Source organism: Sinocyclocheilus rhinocerous, unplaced genomic scaffold (assembly GCF_001515625.1).
Source record: "Sinocyclocheilus rhinocerous isolate Xijiao unplaced genomic scaffold, SAMN03320098_v1.1 scaffold1698, whole genome shotgun sequence".
NCBI lineage: Eukaryota > Metazoa > Chordata > Actinopteri > Cypriniformes > Cyprinidae > Sinocyclocheilus > Sinocyclocheilus rhinocerous.
In genome coordinates, this window is record NW_015631794.1 from 242054 (window position 1) to 253276 (window position 11223).

The window sequence follows — 11223 nt, forward strand, 5'->3', positions numbered from 1 at the left end:
GTGTGAAGGGAATGCGCCGATCCCGATCTACATAAATGCATCTATCTTCGCACGAATCATTCGTGATCCAGCTTCACCTCCAGAAGAAGTGAGTGTAAGGTTTTTTTAATGAATCTTTGCAAATCACCTTTCCAAATAACGTGCTAGTTAGCAAGTTTCACGATGAATGCGGCTAAACTTTAGCGTCTCTCAGAGAGCGGCTCGGAAGAGAGGGGCGGGGCGAGCAGAGCTCATTTGCATTTAAAGCCGCATGCAAGAAAAAAAAGGGGCGAGCAGAGCTCATTTGCATTTAAAGCCGCATGTAAGAAAACAGCTTGTTCTGAAAAGTGCTGTTTTTGACAGGGTAAAAACGGTGTTGTTTTACACTACCATTGAGAAATTTTAACCAAACTACGTTACAGACTTTTCATTAAGACCCTAAAGAATCATATCAACGTGTGGAAAATTGGCATCCGATGACCCTTTTAAAACAAAAGCAGTAAATTACTGTGATGTTAGCATCATTCTACTGGTCATACAGTCATTTGTAAGAAAATGACCCAACATGCATTGATGTCACTGTAAATTCTGACTACAGTAATTTACTGTAAAATAATACTCTTTAATCCTGTAAATTCCTGGCAATTGTTTACAGTACACACTCAGTAAGAATGGAAGGGTTTTGGGCTGATACGGAGAAGGGCAGTCTGTTTTTTTTTTTTTTTTTTTTCCTATAGGGATGGAAGGGTTTTGGGCTGATACGGAGAAGGGCAGTCTGTTTTTTTTTGTTTTTTTTTACCTGCAATGGGCAGTACTGGGCTAGACAGAATGTATTAGGGGAACATTTTAACTCTCATTTTATGTACTGGATACAACGTTTGTGTTGCAGGTAAATTAGATACACATGAGTTTCCATGCAATTTGTCAAAAATTTACACTTAAAAAAACACTAAACATTCATGTAAAAATCAGAAAACATCTGTTTCTATTATTTTGGAAATCAGTTTGGACCATTTATTGCTAGTATTTATTGCTATTTGTACTTCCTTTGCCTTTATGTATGGTTCTCAAACCCATTTGCACATAAAATGGGTTTCTCACTGTTCTTTTCAATGCTGCCACAGACTAGTAATTGCGACTCAAAAACTACAACCAAAACATCCTTTGACAGATTTTTTTTTTTTTTAATTTGGAAACTCAGAAAATAAAAAATGCATAAGAATCAATAAAAAATAAAAAAGTGGATGGAATCTGAGCTACTGATTGTGATCATATTGCCTTGTATACTTTATTAAAACGAATGTCAACAGATCCACTTAAAGACTTAAAAATGAACAAAACAGCTCTATAATTTTTCCTCCATTGTGCGAACTGACAAGTCATGTGACTAAATCGTTTTGGAAATCAGTTTGGACCATTTATTGCTAGTATTTATTGCTATTTGTACTTCCTTTGCCTTTATGTATGGTTCTCAAACCCATTTGCACATAAAATGGGTTTCTCACTGTTCTTTTCAATGCTGCCACAGACTAGTAATTGCGACTCAAAAACTACAACCAAAACATCCTTTGACAGATTTTTTTTTTTTTGACTGTGAAACTCAGATACATAAAGAAGCAGTGAATTTTCCTTAAATGTTTCAGAACAAGAGTTATGACATTTGTAGAGCCTTTCCACAATCTATTTTTTTTTAACTTTGCACATTCATGACCTTAAATGAGAAATATTCACCAAATGTCAAGAAGAAATAAATAGTTTAAGCTGTGTTTCAAACAGTTTGAAACTCGAGTCTAGGTTAAACTGACCCCAACACAACAATAATTAATCTGAACCATATTCACTTGCTGGTAAATATCATGGGACTAGCATGGAATTTAGAATGAGTTTATTTAGACTTTTATCAGTTTAGTTTAGAATTTGAAAATTTAGCTTTTGTCTTAAAGGTAAAATTTTCTTAAAATAGAAGACTTCTTGCCAGCTCACACAGCTGTGCACAGCAATAGTCTAGAAATTTAGCATTCACCTTAGCCTCAGAGACTGGCAAGCAAGCTAATGCTAAAGAAGAAGAGAAATCATGCAACTAGAACCCAGCATTTCTTTATATAAAAAGATAAAGTCAAGATGAAAAGCCTCATCTAGTGTGTGTCCAACATTTCTTCTCAGGCGACTGAAAGTGTGTAGCGCATTCAGTGCTGAAGTTAGCATTAGCAATGCGGTTTATATCAGAGATGTGCTAATCATAACCTGTGGTGATTGGCTAGCACAGAGTAGTCCTGCTATCTTCCTGCCTGAAGCTCTGTGCTAATCGGTGATTTGTACTACATACATAGTGCTGTGCAACTGGTGGAGAAGAATTTTAAATTTTACAGAACGAAAGAAGTCTGAAAGGAAAACAAGCCGATAAGACCACTCGTCCAGAGTTACTCCAGCAGCATCGTCCCACTGACAGACATGAAAAGCAGACTTGCTTGCTGAAAATAACAGCATAGCTGGTCACCAGCACTGAGTTTTATAAACTGTTGTTCAGTGTGTCCCTCTGCATCTAAAGAACAGTGTTGGGAGTAACGCATTACAAAAGTAATAATATTACAGTAGTATATTACTTTTTGCTGTAACGCAGTAATATAACGCATTACTAATCAAATTTGGGTACTATTATTACTCGTTACAATCTCAGTAACGCAAGTTACAACAACATATTTTAACTCAAAATTAAGTGGTGAATTTACCAACACCGCAAAACAGCACCAGAGAAAAAAATCCCGCGGGTAAAATAGTTTGTCTATTTCCTGTTGCTGGAATTAGATGGTTGAGATGACTGCGGAGACGGATTCTACATTTGTGAGATGGACACACTCCTGTTATTTTCAGTTCATCGGAGAAAAGCATAAGAATGCAGTCACCAGCACTGAGTTTTATAAACTGTTGTTCAGTGTGTCCCTCTGCATCGAAAGAATGATGCTGATTCTTCATCCAGTTTCTTTTTCTGATTTATTCAGGCTTTTTTGCTTCACTATCACCACAAAAAAAAGTGGTGTGTGATTGTATTCCATAGCTATTTTTCAGATGCTGTAAATTCAATTTACAGGGTTTATATTAGATTAACAAATTGTATTTTCTGTATAATACATAAAATATAATTAATTTTATTAATTAGTACAATTGCTAGAAAATATTAACAAAGCCATTAAAAGTTTTTTTTTGTTTGTACATATTCAAAACTAACTTTATTCTATTAAGGATTTGGGCTAAGGTTAGGTTTAAATGTCATATGTGTACATATTATGTTACAAGCTATATTAATAATTGATCATGCATTTATTATAGGTAACTTACAAATATTTTATGGCACATACATACATACATACATACATACATAAAATAAATTAAATAACTAACTTGGACAGCCTTGACATATTATAAGCTGTATATTACTGGTATTATATGGAATTCATATTTGGCTTTAAAGGATGGTTTGATGTATATTATATTATATTATATTATATTAAAGGATCTTGCATGACTTAAATCTTCTCCGGACTGATTGCCATTGTCTTCACTGAATGTTTTATAGGGTGCTGCTGAGAGTGTCAGGCCCTACTGAGAACTGAAATGGCTTTTTTTACACTAGTGCCCATATACACTATGGACTTTTAATGATGTAATTGAAGCAAAACATCATCAGACTGCTGATGCAGGGATAAAGACTCTTTGACCGCTTTGTCCCTTTTGGTGTAATGTTGGCTGGTTTTGCACATACATAGTTAACATGACTGCAAAGGATGTTCAAGAACGTTTCACTTTGATTGCCTCTGGGTTTCTCTTGTGTACTTGCGCAATTAAAGTGAAATCTAATTCAAATTTTAACAAAAACTATAACAGTATATCAGTGATACCAAAATAACACTGCATATGAAATAATAGTCAGAATTTTAGTCATTTATTTAATATTATTTTTTAATGGAAGTTTATTGAACAAAATTGTTAAAAACACTAAATGTGTCAAATATGATACATAGGCTTTATAGTGGACACAATAAAAGGTTTAAAACTAGATTTAGAATGTGCTTTTTTAAATTACAATGATTTTTATTTATTTTTATGTACAGTCCTAGAAATTCAGTGGTTTGCCATTGTATTGTTGCTTTGCATCCTAAAACACATAAAAAGAGAGAAAAGCATTGAGAAATCCACTGTGGGATGTTAGAAGTTATTTAACAAAGATATTAAACTTTTTTCCCATTTGTTATGTTTTTTTTATGTCTAATGACTGTTTTATTAATGTCTTTACATTTGTTTATGTTGTGTAAATGTAACATTCGTATCCATCAGTTATCAGGTTTTTAATACTATAAACTACAGGTGCTGCTTCCTATAAAGGCTTTATCAGCAGATATCACACTTGTTCATGTGTGTACAGGTTATATGTTAGAGGACAGATTTGTATTTTCTGCCATGTTTGTTGCTCTCGTAGGCAGGCACAGGTTGTGCTAGATAGTTGCTCAGTATCAAGCCTCAATCTTATTTATTTAGTATGCTGTCAGTGATAGTATGAGGATTGACAGTATGAGGATTAGGTTTGGTTGGCAGGGGTTGTGCTTTAACATCAGCCTCTAGCTGGTTTTAAAGGGGTCCTATTATGCTCTTTTACAAAGTCTTGATTACTTTGAGCTTTGTAACTTTGCAGATCTTTGTTATGCTCAAACAGCAACATTACAGACTAACTAAAGTTGAAAAAGTGAAAAAGCATAATAGGACCTCTTTAAATTATCCTGCTTATTTCTCACACTGGTAGCTTTTCAAATGAGCTATAATGGCCTTTGAAGCACCTATCAAAATAAGTATTATGTTCTTTGTAAGCTTGAGTTTTTGGCCTGAAAAGGCCTGTGAGCATCTCTCTATGTGCATGTTTGCATGCATGCATTCATTACATATCCAAACATTTCTAGAGCTGCCTGTTTGATGCATTCATTTTTGTGTGATTCATTAGGAAGAAAATAATGGTATTAAAAAATGTTAATGAGCAAGAAGGTGGCTAACTGCACACTGATCCACTCAAGACTAAAGAGTCTACAAAAACATATTTTTAATTTTTATAAATTGCATTGTGCAAAAGTGCAAAGTGCATGTGAATAAAAAAAATGGACATGAGCAAGCAAGCAAACGTTTCAGCACTTTGCTATCTTCAGTGCTCACTTAACAAACAACAGTCACCCTTTTTAAGTAGGTCAACAATTAAAGACAATCAGCTGAATTCAGTTATCTCAGGTAAACCTCAATTAATCACAAGCAGCATTTCAAGAAAGTTTGATCATTCACATATATAGCAGAAATTTACAAGTATACAACTTCAAAGAATGACCAAACATTACAAATACAACAAACACAGCAGGAGAGAGAGAAGATAAAGCAGTAACGACAATACCAATTTTTTACAAAAAACAAGAGAGTTCTAGTTCTTCATTCATACCCTCAGGAAATAAAGGTTTAAGTTCAAAGATCCAGAAAGCCTCCCTTTGCAACAACTTCTTATCTCTATCTCCACCTCTTCTATGAGGTAGAATCCTCTCGATGCGCAGGAACATCATGTCAGACAAAGAGTGGTTGGCAGACTTAAAGTGACGAGAAATTTAAGCTGTATCATCATGTCTCCAAATGGCACTTGTGTGTTCAATCATTCTTGTGCGTAATGCACGTATAGTTTTGCCAACATATAGTTGTAAACATGGACAGATGATAATGTAAATAACAAATGTACTCTTACAAGTGATCAATTGTCTAATCTTATAGGTTTTTAGTGTACGAGGATGTGTAAATGATTTACATTTAACATACTTAGTACAGGAAGTACAGTTGTGACATGGAAAATTACCCTGGGCATCGACAAGAGTAGTCGGAGAAGAGATGTAGGTGTCAGCATAAACAAGCTTATCCCTCAAATTAGAGCTCCTGGAAGAGACAAAGAGTGGTTGATCACTAAATAAATTCAATAACTGGGGATCACTTTGGATAGTGTGCCAATGACTCTTGATAATAGTTTTAATATCATTACTCAGTGGACTGTATGTGGATTTAAACATACATGAAAAATTCTTGTCGACCCAGTCTTAACAAACAATTTCATATTGAACCATTTTTAAGGGTTTGTGATTGACATATTATTGAATATTTTGTGGTCTCTGTTAGATATATATTGTTTTTCTATTCACTGACTTCATGTTTTTGTTGATTTTGTTATTTCTTTTTTAGTGATATTAAGAATTGCACTTTTTTAATATTTGTATTGAGGTTTGAAGGTTGACTATGAGGTACATGTTCAACCATTAAACTACTGACCATGTGTATATGAAAAATTGCAGACTCACTTCTCAGAAGTTTATTTCTTATTAAATGTCAAATAAAGTCGTTTATAAGAATACACTAAAGACAAATTAAAACGAAGTTATAAATTGAAAATTAGCTTGACAAGAAATCAGTGGTTGCCTTGACAAGATTTAATTGGCTGAACAAGACATTGATCACTTAGTGAATGAACAAATTCCAATTGGCAAACAAAGTAGCATTACTGAAATATGTTTTAAAAAGTGCTTAATGAATGCATTAATTTGAGTCAAAAAATATTTTTTAACAACACTGACTCAACCTAAATACATTAGATTGCAACCGCAGGATACTACTTTTTTTTTTAATGCAGGACATTTAGGAATGCGGGAATTATTTTATGCAGTGAGTATAGAAAAAAATCAACACCAACATGTCAGGAAAAAAAAAATCTATTTTTATCTGACATGTTGGTGTTATATCTTTCACTTGGATGTTATAAGTTGCACTGAGTAATGCAACTGAAAACTGTGTCCATCTTTATTTCAGGCTGCAAAGAAACAAAAAGTGATTATTTTGAAGGGGGGTGATTCTTTTCTATACCCACTGTATGCATGTATATATACAGTGTATGTGCCTTGACAATATTAAATGGCTGAACAAGACATTTCGCACAGTGAATGAAGAATTTTCAATCGGCAAGCAAAGTAATGTTACTGAAAAAAAAATGTCACAAATGTGTGTCATTGTTAATTTAAATTAATAGATTTTATTATTAATTCTATTTTTTTAACATCACCGAATCAACCTAAATGCATTTGAATATAATCAAAGGATACTTTTTGTATGTATGTTTGTTTGTATGTATATTGTCTTTTAATTAGATTTTTTTCTTAAGAATTCATTTTTATTGTGCCTGCTGATCCAGGAACATATCCTATTTGGCACTATCACTGATATACAATACATACAGGTCTTACTGTATATTTTAACGATTAATTAACAATAATTTTTTATAGTGCCCATTGGTCCAGGAACATGTCCAATTTGGTAAAATCACTGACATACAATAAATAAACCTTTTCACCAGGGAAATGCTTTTCCAAAATGGAGAACACCATCACTTTGAGAAAACATGTGTTGGTATTGTTGTTGTTAAGGTTACTGTAGCAAAGGGGCGTATGGGTTCTTTCCTATTAAAAAAATATCATGTTTTAAAAAACCCTCTGCATTCTCTGGGGTTACTGTCAACAGTCCCCAGGCTGTGCCGAGAATTCCAAGGTCAGAGGCAGAGCAGTGTTCTCTGGGGAGTCATTACTGCAGCCTGTCTGCTGTGGGGGCAAGATGAATGGAGCTGTGCTCAGTGTACTCCACACCGCCACACCAAGGCCTTCTCTATCAGCGCTCATCTGTGTTTCGCAACACATATCTGTCTACTCTTTAAACTCACCCTCCCACCGTTTACCTCACCACACCGTCGGCTGCCTTCCTGGTTCAGCACCTGTTTTGGTTCCATGTGTGTTCAGAATTTAAAGCATTCTCGGGTTTATTCCTTTGCGCTTCTGACTGGGGGTGTTGCTATTTCATTTTCTAGGAAAATATGGAGATAAAATGACATAAATCTACTCACCGTCACCTGCAGCCAAATGTTTTGCATCCTTGACTTTTCTGCAGGCAATAGCATCAAATATGCTCAAGTAAAAGCGTTGGAGGGAGAGAACGAAAGGAAAAAGAAAGTCTTTAAGTGAGCTGTTACATATCTTTGAGGTGTGAAGTGAGTGTTTCTTTTGAAAGCCACCCCCATGTTCTCCTTCATCCTTGAAAAGGGGAGGGATACGGAGAAAAACAGACATGAGGTGAGCAGGAATGGCTGCCCCTTTTGAACAGGACACTTGCTTGACAGGTTTGAGTGGGCGAACGGGAGGTTAGACGATTCTTTTCACTATTTTCAGCCCTGGAGAACTGATTTACCTTTCTCGCATCTGTACTGCCACTTTTTTTTTGAGTGCGTAGTGTCATAAAGGGTCTTTTTACATGACTGAATTTTTGCTTTTGAAAACAGCAGGTACCTCATGTTGTGAAAGACTTTGCTGCAGAAATGAAAGGTTGAAACACAAGGTGAAAGTTTGTGTCTTTGCTAACTTAGCATTTTTAAAGTTTTACGACTTAAAAAGTCTTCTTAAATGGCTTAAATAGTATTAAAATTGACTATTTAATTTATTGTTTTTTATCATTATGCATGGAGCAAAAAGTGGTCATGTCCTCATATGACATTTTACATTCATTTATAATATAATCAAACTATAATAGACCTTATGCAACAAGGATACATTAAATTGATCAAAACTGGCAGTAAAGGGTTTTGTAATGTTACTTTTTTCCACTTTTTTTATTAATTAAGACTAGCCATATAAATATTTGCTTTGAAAATAATTTGATGAAATTATAGTTGTCTGAATGAAAGTTGTCTTGATTAAATGTGTTGCTATTTTTATGATAAGTTAATAATGTTTAAAGATATGCTGAAGACACAAATGTATACGTAAATTGGGGTTATGTACTGTACTTTGGATACAAAAAAAAAATTATATATATATATATATTTTTTTTTATTATAATCCAGGAAAACAGGCGAAGATCAGAAACCGAGAAAACAGACAAGGCACGGCAAGGCAAGGCAAGGCAAGGCAAGGCTAGGCTAGGCTATGCTAGGCTAGGCTAGGCTAGGCTAGGTAGCTAACGAGGGCTCTGTAGAGTAGCTATCACTGCTGGCGATAAGTACGTAACAACTATGATTTTCATTACTAATCTTATTTATCTGAAGGACATGTAGTACTTGAAATACACATGTTATATATTTTTTAAGTGCACCTTTAAGGGATTAGTTCACCCCAAAATGAAAGATTGCTGAAAATTTACTCACAGTTCATCCAAGATGTAGATGAGTTTGTTTCTTCATCGGAACAAATTTGGAGAAATTTAGCATTCCATCACATGATCACCAATGGATCCTCTGCAGTGAATGGGTGCCATCAGAATGAGAGTTCAAACAACTGATAAAAACATCAAAATAATCCACAAGTAATCCACACAACTCGTCCAGTTGTTTGTAAGAAACAAATCCATAAGGCGTTTTAACTTTAAACTGTTACTAACCTTTGAGCTAATCTTTAATTCATTATAGCAGGTTCATAGAAGAGGGTGTTTTATGTTTTGTGAGGGGAATTTTCTTCAGTCAAGGGCAGTCAGTGTGGTGTCAGTTTTCTTGGAGCAATTTGAGTCCAATGTTTTCCCATTAACATTATGACAATGGGTCGAGGAGCATTGAGGGTAGAATGTAATGATATCCGACCCAGCAGTCACCTGCTACCTGGTCAACAACAAAAACATTTGAAAAACCCATTGAACTGATATATTTGATATCAACCCTTTCTTTGTTTTTCTGTTCCATGGGAGAAAATGGCGCAAGCTGGTTGTGTCAAGCTATTTGGATTTGTTGAACTACAGGGAATAGTATATCAGAAGGTCAAAATCAGATCTAAAAGCAGTTTGAGATAATTGTGATGCCTGACTAACAGGACACATTGGGGCCTGCTGTAAATCTGCAGTATTGAGGATTATGTCATTGTCAGTCATAAATTGATCCACACTCCTTGCACATGCTTTATGAACAAGAAATTGGTCCAGCAATGAGCAAAAGAGAAACGGCTCATAAATTCAACGAGAGGAGAGTGACCACTCATCCCTTTTAAATGACAAAGGACAAAAGAGCTGCAATAAACTATGATTCAGACAAACAAAAGTGCTTAATCACAAACCAGAATACTCCCATGCTGATATTAGTATGTTGCAACCATAGAATTATAAATGACAGCTAATATCTTATATATTTTTTACATTAAAGCGGACCATAACACACACAGTTTCTACCAATCTCATGTTAATCTTGAGTACCTATAGAGTAGTATTGCATCCTTCATATCTCTGAAGATATCTCTGTTTTATCAGATTTATAAAAGACATATACAGCTTTACACTTCTCTCCGAAAATAATCGAGCTTCTGGAGGCATGCCGTGGGCGGAGCTAAGGAGTCACGAGCATGTGAAACTTTTGTGTAGCTGCAAGCTGCAAGCTGAAACATCGACATAAATAAAACAAGAACAAAAACTTTATTGACTTAAATTAACTATGGCTAACAATCAGATGCAGCCATATATCATCGATCCAGAATCGGATCCCGACGACTTGCGTAACCCGAATGAAGCACGTTGATGGGTGTGCTCTTGCTCTTCATTTGCAACTTCATTCATTTGCTCACAAAACTTTTCTTATTATTATCAATGTAGAAAACAGTTGTGCTGCTTAATATTTTTGTTAAAACTGAAAACTTTTTTTTCAGGATCCTTTAATGGAAAGAAAAAAAAATATTTATAGATTGATTTTATCACAATATGAAATAATTTTTCATCAAATTTAACTAATTTTTGTTGTTTACAGTTGTTTTCATTTAGTTTAACTTGCAGCATTAAAATAACTGAAATTAAAACTGAAATAAAAAAATAAATAAAAACTATATAGACATATACAGTGGGTACGGAAAGTATTCAGACCCCCTTAAATTTTTCACTCTTTGTTATATTGCAGCCATTTGCTAAAATCAAAAACAAAAAAACTATTAACAAAAATAAACATCAATTTAAAATACTAATAAAAACTATAATAGTATCTCAATAATAGCATCTCAATAACATTTGAAACAAAGCTGACACTTTAAAGGGGTCATATGATGCTGCTAAAAAGAACATTATTTTGTGTATTTGGTGTAATGAAATGTGTTTATGCGGTTTAAAGTAAAAAAAACACATTATTTTCCACATACTGTACATTATTGTTTCTCCTCTATGCCCCTCCTTTTTGAATTG

General features: G+C 34.3%; 1 protein-coding gene across 1 annotated transcript in view; it reads left to right on the top strand.

Annotated features, from left to right (window-relative positions):
• Positions 1 to 11223, top strand: part of LOC107741988 (receptor tyrosine-protein kinase erbB-4-like) — a 106380-nt gene that overhangs the window by 75332 nt on the left and 19825 nt on the right. The window lies entirely within an intron of this gene.